The sequence below is a fragment of the Oryctolagus cuniculus genome, chromosome 1 (genome assembly GCF_051225735.1).
Source record: "Oryctolagus cuniculus isolate XC-2025 breed Fujian yellow rabbit chromosome 1, ASM5122573v1, whole genome shotgun sequence".
NCBI classification, from domain to species: Eukaryota; Metazoa; Chordata; class Mammalia; order Lagomorpha; family Leporidae; genus Oryctolagus; species Oryctolagus cuniculus.
The window spans coordinates 129,918,128-129,935,691 of NC_142867.1; the positions used below are offsets into that span (position 1 = coordinate 129,918,128).

The 17,564-nt window shown below is 42.0% G+C and overlaps 1 long non-coding RNA gene across 1 annotated transcript; it reads left to right on the forward strand.

Annotated features, from left to right (window-relative positions):
- Positions 1–278: 278 nt before the first annotated feature.
- On the forward strand, positions 279–2,800 carry LOC149128625 (uncharacterized). Its single transcript, XR_016222168.1, has 3 exons — positions 279–416; positions 2,072–2,290; positions 2,464–2,800. It is a non-coding gene; the product is annotated as an uncharacterized LOC149128625 (long non-coding RNA).
- The last annotated feature ends 14,764 nt before the right edge of the window (positions 2,801–17,564 follow it).

Sequence of the window (17,564 nt, forward strand, 5' to 3'; positions counted from 1 at the left end):
AGCCGGCCGGCGGTGTGCCACTCCCCCGCGGAAGCGGGGAAAGTGGCGGGGGGGGCCGCCCCTCCACGGAGGTGGAGGGGTCGGCAGCCAACCTGGGAAGGACCAGCAGCAAACCCGGGAAGGGCCGAGCAGACGAAAGAACAGCGCAGGGTCCAGTGTCGTTCCTCCGAAAAGAGGGGGAGCGACAATGCATCCTTATTAGAGAAAGGAACTTCAGAGTGGAAGAAAGTAGAAGATCCCATCCTATTCCTTTTGAAGACTGATAATGGTTCATAAAGCAATCCAAGCAAGGCTTTAGAAGCCGGAAAAAACAAGGAAACAGATTCTCTTCCAGAGCCTCCAAGGGAAATACAGCTCTGCTAACACCTTGGTTTTATCTCAATGGGAAACATGGTGGACCTGTGACCTGAAAAATAGTAAGACAATAATTTGTTATAACAGTAACAACAGTGGTGTTTTAACAGTGGTACTAAAACAAATACCTGGAAATGTGGATGTGCTTTGGGATTGGATAGGTAATGGATGAATTTTGAGGAGTACAGTATTGACATTTTTTATTTCCTTTAGCATTTTGTAGAAATGTGGATTTTAAAGTCTCTATTGGTAGGGGTCAGAGAGAGGAGGAACTGTAGTAAAGGGAATCCTTTTAATATAATGGCAGAAAGCCTAGCTGGAGGGTGCACTGCCATATGTGGGAAGCAGATTTGTAAGTGGGAAACTAAGATATTTAGTTGAGGAGATTTATAAGCAAAGTATTGAAGACATGGCTTGGTTTATTCTTGTCATTTATCAAAAATATGTGAAAGGAAAGAGATAGATTGAGGGGCTGTTAAAATAAAAACTAGAGCTTGATGATTTGGAAAATTCTCAGCCTATTCAATTTAAAAAAATTGTGAAAATTAAGAGATTTGCCATAAGAAAACATACTGGAGAGAGAAAAAAAAGGTGTGACTGGATGACATGAAAAGAATCAGATCAAAGTATTTGATCCCATAAATAATTATTTGAAAAACTTGGGTATGTGAGGCGTGGATTTTCTCATTTATCTAAGTAGAAGTCTTAAAGGAAGATGGGATTATTCAGACAAGATCTGTGAAGGCAACATCTCTTGTTGAATGTAGTGAATTTCTGAAAAATACATTGTGGAAATCCACAAAACCCTTGAGAATGTAATACCAACAAAAAATGCACTGTGCTAGTTCAGAATGAAAGGGACAGAAAAGGGGTGAAATGAAAGAAGGTTGGCTATCTCCTCAAATTTATTGGCAGGAAATGTGCCAATAAAACTACTTAGGGCAGACCTTTGGGTTAGTAATTAAGACATGGGTTAAGGCACCTGTGAGTGTCTTGGTTGGAATCAGAGTACCTGGGTTCAAATGTCAAATGTCCAATTTTCAGCTAATGCAGACCCAGCGGGGGAGGGGTGGGTGGGATGGGGTGAGCGGCAGTGACAGTTCAATTAACTGGATTCCTGCCATCCTTGTGAGACACCTGTATTGACTTTCCAGGTTTGAACTGAAATCCAGCCCATTTTCAGTCACTGTAGGTATTGAGGAGTGGGTGTGAAGGATAAACCAGTGGTTGGGGCTCTCTCCTTCTCAAATAAAAATTTAAAATAATAAAGATAGTTATTTGTAAACCTTCAAGTAAATGAAGATGCTATCATTCCAGGATAAAGTAGATCCAGAGTAGGTCCAGAGGACGGGGCCATGAATCACAGACATTTGTTTGCCAACTCTAGAAAACTAGTGAAGTTTGTCCAGATTTCATAATTTTAGGGGACAGTGACTTTGTTTTTCTTTATTTGTCTCTCTTATGTGTCCTACCATTGTGTTTGGAGCTTGTCTTCTAGTTTCCAGTGCTCACAAAACTTTTACCCTACGTTGAAGGAGATTGTGGATGTGATAGGTTTGGGTTTTTGAGATTTGGGGGTGGAGTTAATATATTTGGCATGTAGGGTGAATGTGAATCTTTGCTGGGCAGAGAGTCAACCGTGACTGGCCCCTCTCTCAGGATATCTATTCCTGAGTCACCCAAACATGTACATATCCTACCTTTTTGACCTGTGCAGGCTGGAAGAGGAAAACGAATGCATTCTGTTCTAGGAGTTCTAGAAGGAACCCAGCGTGACTAACAGCTGGATTGCAGCTCCCCCTACACTTCAGATTTATTACCTCCAAAACTGGAACATAATGTATCTGTACAGGTTGAAACTACTAAGTTTATGTTTATTTGCTTCAGAAACATTGGGAAATGAAAACACCAGTCATGGAAGGAGTGGGGAAGAATGGTGAGAAAAGATTTCCCATCCTTGCCTATAGTAAGGTTAAGGTGTCAAGGCACATGGGCACCAGGGATCTCTCCCACCACTCTGGCCAAAGGTTGGGGGTACCTGAGGAGCCTTGTTTGTCTGGATAGATACATCTGATTTCCTCTCTGTTCACCATCCAACTTATATTTAAGGAAGTGGATAAAGACATCACCAGCAATGAATGCATCCCATATGGGCAGTGGTTTGAGTCCTGACTGCTCCACTTCCAACTCAGCTCCATGTTGATGTGCCCAGGAAAGAAAAGAAGATGGTGCAGGTCCTTTGGCCCCGTGTCCATGTGGGAAACCTGGATGAAGTTCCTGGCTCCTGGCTTCGGCCTGACCCAGCCCTGAGCATTGTGACCATTTGGCGAGTGAACTAGTGGATGGAAGATTCTCTCTCTCTCCCTCTCCCTCCCTCCCACCTTTCTCTCTCTCTCTTTCTCTCTCTCTCTGCCTCTGCCTCTCTTTCTCTGTAAATCTTTCAAATAAATACATATTTTTTAAAAAGAAAAAGGAATGAAATAGATTTAAGATCTTCATGTATCTCTTTCTCCAAATACTCCTTAGGTTCTGTTCTGAGCAGCCCTGCAGTAACGCCTCCCTGTTCCCTTGTCCCTGACATCCTCTGCAAGGTGCTTTATTTTCATCAGTAACTGAGAGCAAAATGCAAGCATAGGGCCTCAGGTTAACTATTCCAAGAAGGTTCCAAAAAGTCACAGTGCCACCCCCAGGACTAGGTGGGTATGGTAACAGTGAGGATCTAAGGCTGGGAAGACAATCATACCAGCCTCAGATCCACATTCCCGACAACCAGAGGATCTGTAAGAATCTCCAAGTGTAAGGTGGTAAGCACATACCCCTACCCCAGGAACCTTTCTCCTTCTTCCCGAAGAAGTATGGAATAAAATTTTCTTACAGACCCTCACAAAATTTTGACATCACTCTTGGTTGTTACATCTCTTATTTTGGATAAGTCCAAAATGTGCCCCAAGACCCTCCAAATACCCTGAAGGCCTTGCCCATAATCAGGGGGGATCAGAACACCATGGGTTCTCCAATCTCATCAACTAATGCAGGCAGCAGCTGGGTATGGATAGTGGATGAAGCCGGCCTGTTCTCTCTCTCTCTCTCTCTCTCTCTTTTTTTTTACTGAACACTGTCATCCTTTCTGACCTTCCCTGAAGCTTAGCAAATTCACTTTCCCAGAGAAGGAGAGTCATTCTGCTGACTTCATTGTTCATTTCTTCACCCCAGGAATTCTTTTTTTTTTTTGCACCAAGATTTATTTAATTTTTATTATTGTTTTATTTTTTCCCACAAACTATATTTATTTTATTATTTATTTATTTATTGCATTTCATAAGTACAACTTTATGAATTTAGTGATTCTTCCCACCATACCCATCCTCTCCCTCTCCCATTCCCAGTCCCATTCTCCACTAAGATCCGTTTTTGATTAACATTATACACAGAAGACCAATTCTATACTAAGTAAAGAGTTCAACAATTTTCACACACATACACACATAGTTCTGTTCCTCAACAGTCAAGGTAAGGGCTTTTCAAAGTCATTGCATCTTGAAGTTAATTTCACTTTTTTTTTTTTTTGAAATAAAATTAACTTTAAGGAAGCACCCAAGAATGATACATGCACATAATTATAATACAAATGTTTGAGGACAAAGGTCCTGCATGGGAGGTTAGTGCACAGTGACTCCTGTTGTTAATTTAATAATTAACACTCTAATGTATGATGTTAGTGATCACCCAAAGCTCTTGACATGAGCTGCCTAGGCTATGGAAGCCTTTTGAATCCACAGACTCTGTCAGTATTTAGATAAAGCCATAAGAAAAGTGGAAGTTCTCTCCTCCCTTCAGAGAAAAGCACATCCTTTTTTGATAGCCACTTCTTCCCACTGTGGTCTCATCCACAGAGATTCTTCATGTAGCACACTTTTTGCCACAGTGTCTTGGTTTTCCATGCCTGAAATGCTCTTTTGGGCTTTTCAGCCAGACCAGAATGCCTTAAGGTCTGATTCTGAGGTCAGAGTGCTACTTAAAGTGATTCTCATTATATGAGTCTGTGTGGACTGACTGCTTCCATTTTGGAGCCTTCACTTATTTTTAATTCTATTATTATTGCCAGACACAACCAGGAGTTCTTTTGATCCTCAGTGTTATTCTTGAGGTTGAGCTGGGATTTTCACCTATATCAACTTTTTCTGGAGGCTTTGAATACTATGTTGCAACTCTCTTTACTCACATCCAGAGAAAACAACAGATATTGATCTGAATAAGTCACTTGCAACTGTTCATCAGCATACTCATGGTCACCCCTCAGCCTGGCCCATATTCCCAGGAATGAACATCAACATCATCAGCTCAATGAAGTTTTTCTGTTTAGATGACAGATTTGTTCATTTCATTTTGGTCTGTTGATGAGATGAGGTGAAGAGGTAGGAAAGTAAGAATTATGCCAATAATTATTTTAGAAAATTTTAATGAGTTTGTTGTTTTAGTAATGGACTGCTATATATTAAGATGTATAACAGCTTGGGATGTTTGGAATTTTGGAAAATGTGTGTGTGTGTTATGATGGAGGTTGTTACTTGATATAAAACTGTAAGATACTTTCCTACTCTGACCAAATCTATAAATGGATACAGAAAAGCTGTACCATGATTATGCATATTAAAATGACTTAAAGCCACAAAGTTCTATGCAGATCCTGCATATATAGTATCAACTTAATCCACTAACAGACATCATACAAAATAGAGTTTATGTAGGAGGTATTAGGTAATGTTTTCATATTATGGATATATCTGAGATATAGAGAAGGAAAAAGTCTTCTTGATAAAAATCCAGGGGTCCTGAGTCCTGACTTGGTCAGTTTCTGTCATGTCTGCTGTTTGTCAATAGCTCAATAGGTCAAAAAACATGACAGTAATTTGAAATGAAGAACTATACAAAAATATATAAAATATACATTTTCTAGGCAATAGCAAATATGCATTCAGGAAACAAATCAGTAATATCACAGTAGAAAGTGTGTGTAATGAAACAAATACAGCATTTAGACTTCTTTTTTGAAAGGCAGAGAAGCATACAGAGAGACAGAGATCTCCTACCTACTTGGCTCACTCCTCAAATGCCCATGACAGCAAGGTCTGAGCCAGGCCAAAGGCAGGAGTCCAGAATTCAGTCTGGGTCCCTCACATGGGTGGTAGGAACCCAGCTATTTTAGCCATCACCACTGCCTCCTAGGGTCCAAATTATCAGAGTGCTGGAATTTGGAGCAGAACAGGGACCAGGAACCCAAATATGCTGTCTTAAGTGTGTCTCAATCAACACAACTATCCTTAGATCATTAATTAGACAATCACAAATACAACTTACTCTGTTTCCTTCACCACAGTAACTGCACAATTCAGTTTTTATTTTCCCAAGCCCCTTTCACAATAGGTGTGATCATATGTCATTTTTCAGATTAAGGACATATATGTGATCACTGGGGGTGTAGGGATCTTTTTTCCAAGTAGAAGAGACAGTTGAGACTGATGACATGATTTCTTTTTTTTTTTTCTGCTTTGATTACAGATGTGATGTTAAGGCAGAGCTGCCATCTTTTCATGCTGAGATTACAAGCAGGAGGGAAATGCAAATAGAGTGAAAGAGAGGCAGTGTCTAACATCAGTTCTAAAATTGAACCATCAGCTTATTATCTCTACCTGTACATATTTTGAGAAAATGGCATTTCATAATTTACAGGTGAATATCTATTGGTAATTTAGATTCATTCACATAATTTGCAAAAATTAGATTTGCCCTTAAGTCCAGATATTAAGATTAGGAAAAGGCTAAATAAGAGTTGTCAGAATAATTAACCAAGAAGCACAAGCAAGAGTATAGTAGAGAATATGTTTCTTTCCACACCTCCTCTCTATTACTACCACCTCCTCCTCCCTCTTATGGGACTTTTATTTCTATGATAATGTTAAATACAACAAAATATTTTTTCCCAGAGAAATCTCGACATAAGGTACATATTTTCTCTGGGCTGGATGAATGCATGTGTGATAATTGGATGTTCTATTTCTAAATGAACAATGATGAATTGGGTCATATTTCCCCCCATAAAACACAACATCATGTTTTCTGGACCATGATTCCACCTTATGAAATGCTTTAGCACTGTTGTTTAGATGTATTGCTGATACACTTCATTAAAGAATACTTTAGATTTCAGGTAGATTCCAAAATTATGTCCTTCTTCCTTGTTCAGTTTGCTTGTGCACATGCAAATATGTACATATTTGTAAATATTTGTATATTCATGTCTGTGCTGGTTAAAGCTTAATTTTTCCTTTATACAGAAGCATTTCCATTTCTATAGGTCCCTGGAATCTAGAAGACTTTAAAGTGTGACAGAGCAAATATTTTTTAGTCAAGTACTCCGATAGAAGACAAATGATACTATTTGAGGTGAAGGATGTAAAAGACATATCTATTCTACATTTTCTGAAGACTTGAACTAAAAGAAAGTATATTTAGGTACATAATCATCTCTGTTGCTTCCACCTTTTTTTTTTTTTTTTTTGGACAGGCAGAGTGAACAGTGAGAGAGAGACAGAGACAGAGAGAAAGGTCTTCCTTTTCCATTGGTTCACCCCCCAATAGCCGCTGAGGCCGGTGCACCGCGCTGATCCGAAGCCAGGAGCCAGGTGCTTCTCCTGGTCTCCCATGCGGGTGCAGGGCCCAAGGACTTGGGCCATCCTCCACTGCACTGTCGGGCCACAGCAGAGAGTTGGACAGGAAGAGGAGCAATCGGGACAGAATCCGGCACCCCAACAGGGACTAGAACCTGGGGTGCCGGCGCCACAGGCGGAGGATTAGCCAAGTAAGCCACGGCGCCAGCCAATAAATTTTTATAAAGATGGAAGCAGGCCGGAGCCGTGGCTTAATAGGCTAATCCTCCACCTGCAGTGCTGGCACCCCATGTTCTAGTCCCAGTTGGGGTGCCGGGTACTAGTCCCGGTTGCTCCTCTTCCAGTCCAGTTCTCTGCTGTGGCACGGGAGGGCAGTGGAGCATGGCCCAAGTCCTTGGGTCCCTGCACCCGCATGGGAAACCAGGAGGAAGCACCTGGCTCCTGGCTTTGGATCAGCACAGCACCCACCGTGGCGGCCATTAGGGTAGTGAACCAACGGAAGGAAGACCTTTCTCTCTGTCTGTCTCTCACTGTCTATAACTCTCTCACTGCTTAACTCTGTCTGTCAAAAAATAAAAAAAAATATTGATTTATTTACTTGGCTCACTCAGCAAATGTGCACAATAGCCCAGGCTGAGCTGTGGCCAGAGCCAGGAGCCAAGAATTCAATCCAGGTCTCCAATATGGATGACAGGGACTCAGTCACTTGAATCATCACCTGCTGCCTCCCAGGGTTTGTGTTGGTTGGAGGCTGAAAACTGGAGTTGAAGCCATAAATTGAACCCAGACAGTCTGATGTCAGATGTTGGCATCTTAATCCCTAAGCTAGATGCCCACTCTATGGTGCTCTTACCAGAAACAGAGGTTTGTTGACAGCCCAGATTGTAGAGGCTGACGGTCTAACTCATAATGCTTGTCTTGATTATTTATAGGTTATAAAAGACTCTGCCCAAGAGTCTTTGAAGCAGAAAAAGTAAATTTGCTTCCAAGAGTCAAGACTCATTGCTGATTTCCCAATCTTATCATATACTTCTAGCTTACACTTCAAGCTAGGGAGGGAGCCAGCAGCAGGTAGGGTTAAGTATGTAGCCTCATAATGAAGCAGAATCTTAACAAATGTAAAGGTGAGATGGCATTTACCCAGGATGGGGAAAATAAAAATGAATAACATAATAGGAAAGTGCATTTATTTTCTTAAAAAATCCATTTTTTTCTTTAGTAACAGAACAAATATTTTACTTGTTTTAATAGAAATCAATTATCTTCAGCTATGTCATCACTATAAATTGAATGCAATATTTTACTCTCCTCATGTTTACCTTTTTCCTTCTTGAATGAAAATTGCATTTCACCATAGTGTGTACAGATTTCACACACTCAGCTTTCTCCCTGATTCTTATAAAGGGTTTCACAGAATTGGAGAAAAGTCCTTTCCACTCCTCTCTCCCAGTGCCATGAAAGCATTGCTTTCAGTCAGGAAATCTTACCCAAACAGAGATAAGCAGCTGTCATTCAAGGGGAGCCCAGTGAAGATCTGGCTGCTGGGTGCCACTTTCATTGTTTTCTTTTACACTTTCTCCCCTGCTGAGTAAGCCCCAGCCTGCTGCTTAGGTTGCCTTTGAGTCTTTCCCTGAGTCTGTTTATCCACCTGTGTGATCCTCTTCACAACCACAATCGGTGTTGCTGTAACAGTTTTACAAAGTGTATATCTTCACTCTGCAAAGGGTCATGCAATCTCTATCCCAGTCAGCACTTTGATTCCATCAGGCAAAGGCCGGGAAAAACAGCACCCTCCTGCACTCCTGCCCTGGTGTGCGTGTGCGCGTGTGCACATGAACGTGGGGAGTGTGCGTGTTGGGGGGGAGGACGTGAGCTGTCACAATCTTTGGTAATTGATTTGAAATGCATTGAAGTATCATTAAATATCTGATTTACTAAATATATCTATGTCTTATCTTCTCCCACATCTACAATAAAGAGAATTTCTTTAATAAAGAGAATGAACCACAGAAACAAAGGGAGGAGGAGTGCTGCTCTCTGACTTTAGCTAGATTGTACCGCAGCTGCAGTTACACAGCAAACACGTCCCTGTGTCTCCTAATGTGCTTCCTCAGTGTCCCAGGCTCCACCCACAGTGCCCATCTGTGAGGAGTTCACAATCAAAGTAAATGGAGAGGCTTTGTGCATTCCAGAGGAACAGCTGCTCTTTTTCTCCATCACCATATGCAGCAATGAAAGGATTTTGCTTGGAGTAGACTGTGGTAAAGCAGAATCAAATCATATACGCAAAGAGCACACCTCTTATCTGATGTTGGGTTATGTACTAGAGAAAAAAAGCAGAAGTCAACATTAGTAACAATACTTTTCGGTTAGAAAAAAAATTGTAGATTAAAAATACTTGTATTTTAATGAGGGTAGGGAAGAATAAAATTTTCTTGAACATTCTCTATTAATTATATATGTGATAGGCATTCATTATGTGCTATCTCATGACAAGAAGAAATTCTCATTTTCATGAGGGAGAGAGAAAAAGAGGGGGGGGGTGGGAGAGAGAACAAGCCCTGAGGCTTAAAAACATTAAACATTCCAATAAAGATCATCCAAACAGTAACTAGGACTTAAACTCATCTTCAACCTGAATTGTTATGCTTTTGGATCATTTAATCACATAGCATTCTATGTGCTCTAATGATAGGGCACAGTCTCACTGTCAGGTGTTGTATAAGAATTTAGGATAACAAATATGGTATCTGTGGGGAGCAACTGGGAGCAACTCGGACTAGACTAAGTTACTGGAATTAAGACTTATTCTATGCATCTGCTCTCCCACAATATGGCGCTGGGAGAGGAGGAAACAGCTTCTACACAGCTGCCTCCAGTTCAACCAATAAACTGTAGGACCTGCTCCTGATTGGAGGAGAGCAGCATACTCGGCGTGTGGGTAGCAGAGTTGGGATTGGTGGAAGAGGACTATAAAGGAGGAGAGAGACAACATGCACCAGGAACACCTGAGGAACATCTGAGCAGCCCCCGAGAGAGCCGGCCGGCGGTGTGCCGCTCCCCCGCGGAAGTGGGGAAAGTGGCTAGGGGGAACCGCCCTTCCACGGAGGTGGAAGGGACAGTAGCCAACCCGGGAAGAACCAGCAGCAAACCCAGGGAGGGCCGAGCAGACAAAAGAACAGTGCAGGGTCCTGTGTCGTTCCTCCACGAAGAGGGGGAGCGACATAATGGTGCCGTGACTCGGATATGAAGCCTAGGCAGGGTTTAGTGTCGTTCCTCCACGAAGAGGGGGAGCGACAGTATCAGTCCTAGTAACATTAAGGCCTCATAGCCAAAAGAAAGGGCTATGTCAGTGAGAGTTAGGTCTTGCAAAGGCAGGAGGAGGCCTAGATGTTATGTCCAGGCCATCTGAAACCTTCCCAGCAGTAAGGCAGTCCACCTGTTTCAGTCTCTAACAAGTTGGGGAGCAGATAATCTGCTCATTGTTGCTCTACACCATCATTCCAGAATCATGCAAAAGTCAAGTCACTTCATGGATGTGGACTTCCAGCCCCTGTTGTGTGAACCAGTTCTCTCCCTCTCCCTCTCTCTGTCCTCACACACACTCAAGGGGACCTCAAAGTTCATGGAAAGTGCATATTATTAAAATGATACATGGGAAGATTCCAAGATGGCAGAATAGGAAACGGCATACTGTTCTAGGCTAGGGGTAAATAGTAAAGCAAAAAAGTGTAGGAAGTACATTTTTCAGGGGCGTGCTAGAACACCCTAATGGAAATTCTATAGAAGGAAGAGGAATGCTGTGGATCAGTGTGGAAGGTGCAGAAGTGCAGCATGAACAGGGATACGACACATGACCCCAGCAGCCAAGAGCTGGAGAAAGCACCAACTTTGGAGAGTGACTTGAGACCAGACTGTAGCAGCCCATGCAACTGATGACAGAGCTGGAGGGAGAGTGTGGCATGAATCCCGCCTGGAGTCCTAAGAGGAATATGATACCTGTTGACCCAGTGAACAAAAGGAGGCACATTTCTCTCATCATGATCCTCCACAACGGCTCCCAACAACTTTCTGAGAGAAGATGGATGCCATTTTAGGCATAAGCAGCAGCTGCAGAAGCTCCTATGAGCATGCTTAGCAACGGACTAAGTAAAGACGCCATCTTGTGAACAGTACCCATGGCAGTAGCTCACATGCACACACCAGCAATCAGTGAGGAGTAGGCGACATTCTACTGGTGGCTCTTATGCACACATGGAATCCAAAGATTCTAGCAGAGGGAAAGATCTGCATTCCCCACTGACTTTAAGTCTGGCTGGGAAGATAGACAGGGAGCTGGGAACCCACATAGGACTGCAAGGTGCCCTCAACCATCAACATATCTATCACTGGCTCTGGAGCTCAAAGGAGCTCCCAAGGTGGAGCACCCAAGGCAGCTGGCTCTGGGAATGTCTCTGCCCCTCTGTGACTGGGACAGGCTACTGGGGCAAAGCAGATCCTCTGCATCCTGTGACTGTGGGAATTTTGTGTGCTGAAGCTGTAGGAACTCTGTGACTACATGAGAAGGTGCAGGATGTGGCTAGGTCTCTGGGAAATCAATTTAAGTGGCTCCACATGCTCAGAGCTCCCTGATTACCTGGGGTCATTGCAATGAGATCCGTGCTCACACTTAGGATTGCACAGATCCTTTGTGCAGTTCATACAGTGAAATGGATGAGTATATCTTTTTTTTTTTTTTTTGACAGCAGAGTGGACAATGAGAGAGAGAGACAGAGAGAAAGGTCTTCCTTTTCCATTGGTTCACCCCACAGTGGCCGCTGCGGCCAGCACACCACAGCCAGCGCACTGCGATCCAAAGCCAGGAGCCAGGTGCATCTCCTGGTCTCCCATGAGGGTGCAGGGCCCAAGGACTTGGGCCACCATCCACTGCACTCCTGGGCCACAGCAGAGAGCTGGACTGGAAGAGGAGCAACCAGGACAGAATCCGGTGCCCTGACTGGGACTAGAACCCAGGGTGCCGGCGCCACAGGGGGAGGATTAGCCTATTGAGCCTCGGTGCTGGCCATGGATGAGTATTTCAACCACTGTGGACTAACACCTTGAAAGAGAAGAGATTAAGGTGTGCTTACACCAGCACAGTTGATCATACTCCGCTTTCTGCTAAAAAGAGTTGATTTACCATGCTCAACTTGATTGTCATCCTGGATAGTCACCCCACCCAGGAGCACAGTTCCTGAGCCACACCCAGCATACAATTCTGGGTATTCACTGAAATAGCAGAAACCCCATTAGCCACAGAGGCATAGTTCAAAGATAAAAGCCATCAAAAGAGCCAACAAGTATTTCCACAAACACCTAAAAATAATGCAGAAATTCAAGAATAAGATTAAGGAAGATAACATAACCCCACCAAAGAAACACAGCAAAGTTTCCAATGGTAAAACTATTCTTCAAACTGTACTTTGTACTTTGTGTGTCTGTGTGGGAGCAAACTGTTGAAATCATTGTTTAGTATAGAGCTGATTTTCTATACATAAAGATAATTAAAAATGAATCTTAATGAAGAATGGGATGGGAGAGGGAGTAGGAGGTGGAATGGTTTGGGGGTAGAAAGGTTGGGTATGGGGGGAAGAACTGCTATAATCCATAAGTTGTACCTATGAAATTTATATTTATTAAATAAAAGCTTTCTATTAAAAATAGAATGTGAACATAAAGAAATTGATGAAATGCCTGAAATAATTCAAAAGGTTAATTGCAGTATTACTCAGAAACAATCATATGGAAATTCATGAATTCTTTAATTTCAATTCTCCCATGAAATTTAAATTTTGAAGAGAAATCAAAATGAAATACTAGAAATGAAGAATTTAATATGTCAATTAAAAATACAATGAAAAGCCATAACAAAGGATTAGGTGAGGCAGAATAAAGAATATCTGACCCAGAAATCAATCTTCATAAATAGTTCAGTTAGACCAAAAAATATTAGGAGAAAATTAGGAGAATTAAAATATTGTTGGAGATTTATGGGAAGCTAACAATGATCTAACATACAGGTCTTAGGATTTCATGAAGGTGTAGAAAGAGAGAATGGATTAGAAGTCTTATTCAGTGCAATAACTTCAGAAAATTTCGCTAGTTTGGAGAAAGAAAGGGACATCCAAGTACACGTGGCACATAGAACTAATAGAGATTACCAGAAAACACAAAAACTGTTAACAGAGACAGAGACAAAGAAAGGCACTACGTAATGATTAAGGAATCAATTCAACAAGAATTGATTGTGACTATAATAAATGCATATGCACCCAAGTCACAGGAAGCTGGCTATTTAAAATAAATATTAATAGATCTAAAGGGAGACATAGACTACAGAACATTGGTAATGGGGGACTTCAACACCCCACCTTCATCAATGGACAGATCAACTTAAAGGAAAATCAACAAAGAAACAATAGATAATTGACATTATGGACCAAATGGGCCTAAATGATATCTATAGAACTTCTTATCCCATAGTAGCAGGATACACAGCCTTTCATCAGTGCATAAAACTTTCTCTATGCTAGGCCATAAAGCAAGCCTCAGCAAATTCAGTAATATTGAAATCATGCCATGCGTCTTCTCTGAGCAATGGAATGAAGCTGGAAATAAACAACTTGAGAATCTTGAAGACATATGGAAATATAGATGCAAAAATCCTCAAGAAAAGATGAAAAAATTGATAACACATCAAAAAAGCCAACAACACATCAGAAAAATCATTCACTGGATCAAGTGGGATTTATCCTTGGTATGCAGGGATGGTTCATCACCTGCAAATCAATAAATGTTATACATCACATACACAAACTGAAAAACAAAAAATATTCTTTTCATGATGAAAACCTTAGACAATATACTTATATATATGGTGTGTGTATATATATATAGCTGAAAAAAATGAAATCCTGTAATTTGCAACAAAATAGATGCAACTGGAAAACAATATACTTAGAGAAGTAATCCAATCCCAGATAGACAGATACTATATGCTTTACTTGATCTGGGGTAACTAATAGAGTATCAAAAATGTAATGTATTGGCATGAAATCGACATTTTGAAATTTTATGATTCTTTATAGCCCTTATCTCTATGTTGAGAAACAGTGTTTTTTTTTTCTTCATACTATTTGTTGAACTCTTTACTTATTGTAGGGTTAATATTATGAATATAAAGTTAACTGAAAATAGAGCTCTGTAAAAATTAAGAATAGGAATAGGAGAGGGAGGAATAAGAAGAGTAGAAGTGTAAAGTGGAAGGGAGTGTAAGGTGGGAGGTATTACTATATTTCTAAACATGTATATATGCATACCTTTAAGTAAAATTTTAAAAAATTTAAAATTTATGCATGACTTTTTTAAAAAGATTTATTTATTTATTTGAAAGAGTTATACAGAGAGAAGAGAGGCAGAGAGAGAGAGAGAGAGCTAGCTCATGCATCTGATGGTTCACTCCCCAATTGGCTGCAATGGCTGGAGCTGCGCCGATCCAAAGCCAGGAGCTTCTTCCAGGTCTCCCACATGAGTGCAGGGGCCCAAGGACTTGGGCCATCTTCTACTGCTTTCCCAGGCCATAGCAGAGAGCTGGATGGGAAGTGGAGCAGCAGGGACTCAAACTGGCACCCATATGGGATGCCGGCACTGCAGGCAGCAGCCCCACCTGCTACGCCTCAGCACCAGCCAGCCCCTATATATTTATCATAATGAGAGAGAGAGAGAGAGAGAGAGAGAGAGAGAGAGAGAGAAACCTACATCTCCCAGTTCTCTGGAGACCCTGATGAATACAGGCTAGTTCCAAACCTAAGCAGCATTTTCATTTTTATTGCAACATGGAGCGCTGAGGCACCCCAAGCTGGCTAAGGTTTCAGATCTGCCAGATGCATTGTTTTTAATGGCCACCACAGAGGCAGAGCCAGCATGTGGCCCTTCACTGCAGCAACATGGTGAGTGAATACATCAGGACCAGAATGTCTGCAAACCAGGATGACTTTGAGAGGGGAAAAAGGAGGTGCCTCTTCTTGGGATGGGTGGGATGAAACAAATTTAGAGACAAATGTAGATGAAAAGGCCACAGAGCTTCCTTCACTGCAGGGTTTGTCATGTCCTGCTTATCCACCCATCATGGAGCACTGGTTTGGGTGACAAGGCTACCTACACAGGAGTGATCAGAGGCCTCAGGACAGCTGCACTGGAAGGGACGGGCTCAACCTCAGATTCTGTTTAAAACATGGCTGAGATCAGTTTCCTGGGGTGAGGCCTGCACAGTTGCTTATACTAATTGGATGTTATCTCTAAGGCTACCTAAAATCAACACCTGTGTGTGCAGGATACCAACTGTTCCATTTTCTAGAGAAGCACCAAAGAAAATAACCCAGAAAAACAACTGGGAAGATTGGATTAACTGAAGGTGATCTTTCTGATGTTGTTAGCCCGATTGGGGGTGGTGGTGGGGGGGGTTGGTCAGGGAGATAGAGCATCCCCTGCTGGGTGGTTTGTCCCACCCAGTCTTACAAGGTGGCTTGTGGAATATGGCCATGAAAGAAGCACTCCCACACCATCCCGCAATTGCATACTGGGCCTGAAGCAGGTGATTTATGTTTTACTGTCCCTTGCATTCTGACAATACCCTGAGGGGCAAGTACTGCCATTCTCATTCTAGAGATGATGGAGGTGAGACCACAAAGGTGACTGCACAAGTCTACATTATTTTTTAAAAAGATTTATTGATTTATTTGAAAGTCAGAGTTATACAGAGAGAGAAAGAGAGGCAGAGAGAGAGGTCTTCCCTCCGCTGGTTCCCTACTTGGCTTAAATGGCTAAAGCTACACCAGTCCAAAGCCAGGAGCCAGGAGCTTCCTCCGGGTGTCCCAAGTGGGTGCAGGGGCCAAGGACTTGGTCCATCTTCGACTGCTTTCCCAGGCCATAGCAGAGAGCTGGATCAGAAGTGGAGCAGTTGGGACTTGAACCGGCATCCATATGGGATGTCAGCACTGCAGGTGGTGGCTTCACATGCCACGCCACAGTGCTGGCCCCACAAGTCTACATTATTAATCACACACATGAGCAGAGGAAATTTAATTCTCAGCACCTTACTATTTGCCAGGCACTCTCAATAGGAGAGTGTAGGAGAGAGATAGAGGCTTCTAAGGACAGTCTGGGGGCTTTTATTTGATCTCCCCTGGATCCAGTTTCCCACAAAGATGCTTTCTTTGGACAGAAATAAACACACACACACATATGTATGTGTGTGAATGTGTATGTATATAAAGTGTATATATAACATAATTTATACATACATACATACATATTTATGCATTTATATATACATAAATGTATGTGTTTATGCTGGAATTGTTGCCAGTCAAGTGTGTCCTGCACTTGCTTCCAGTGGCTCTAACTAAAACACAAATTAGACCATATTATGCCGGTGTTTAAACCCCTCAACAACCCACCCTTATCTCTGAGATGATAAAATTCAAAATCACAATCACTGACATGGTGCTAGCCCCCCTGGGTGAGTGCCCCTCCACGCAACCAGCTACTCTGCAGTCTCAGCATTCGCCATTGCAATTCTCTCTTTATGCTATAGGTCTGCTTGTTGTTCCTCACACTGTGCGATGAGGGCCATGCTGGAAGCCAGATTCTGATGCTAGACCAGCTGAGCTTAAACTTGGTTCTGCCCTTACTTACCTTTTGATTGCAGACAACATTTAACCTCTCTCTTCTTCAGATTTTGTATCTGTTAATGAGGAAGCAAGGGACTAGAAGCAGGCCAGACTTCTCCATCCTGCAGTGCTTTGCTAGCACGTACACTGCTGCTCTTCACCAACACATGCACACTAAACAAAACAGGATGGAAGCCCCTTGTAACAGATATTTGCCAATGAACAATAAGATCTAGATTTTGCCAAAAATAAGTTACAAAGGGCTCCATTAAGACTGTCTCCTTCCTTTTTAGTAACTAACGTATCACTACCACACTTGTTCCTTGGAGGTAACTTGCTAGACATACAAATAATCCTAGATAGCTTGGTCTTTCTGTTAGCACCTCCATTTGGAGTCTATCTTCTTCTTACTTAAATGAAACTTCACTTTTTCTACTCTATTGTCTCTGGTCTCATAAATTGTTATTGACACCAGTTCATGATCCCAGACTCATCTCACCAGTTTTTCTGAAACATATGTAGATTATTTTTTCCACTGATTTATTTGAAGTATTCAACATGTCCATTCTTGTATGACCCTTAGAGAAAAGGGTTTTGCACATAACAAACACACCAGTCATCTGACATTATTTCAAACCTCCACAACTTTTCCCATGCAGCCCTCTTACCTTGGCTGATTCATACTCCGAGAATGAGGTTAGGAGCACAGTTTGGCTTCATTGGATCAATACTTGAATCCAAATTGTGCCTTCTACTAGTAAAGGGATCTTTGAGTGTCAATTCATCAGCCAGAACGTGTGAATAATAATTTGGATCTCATAGGGCTGTAGTG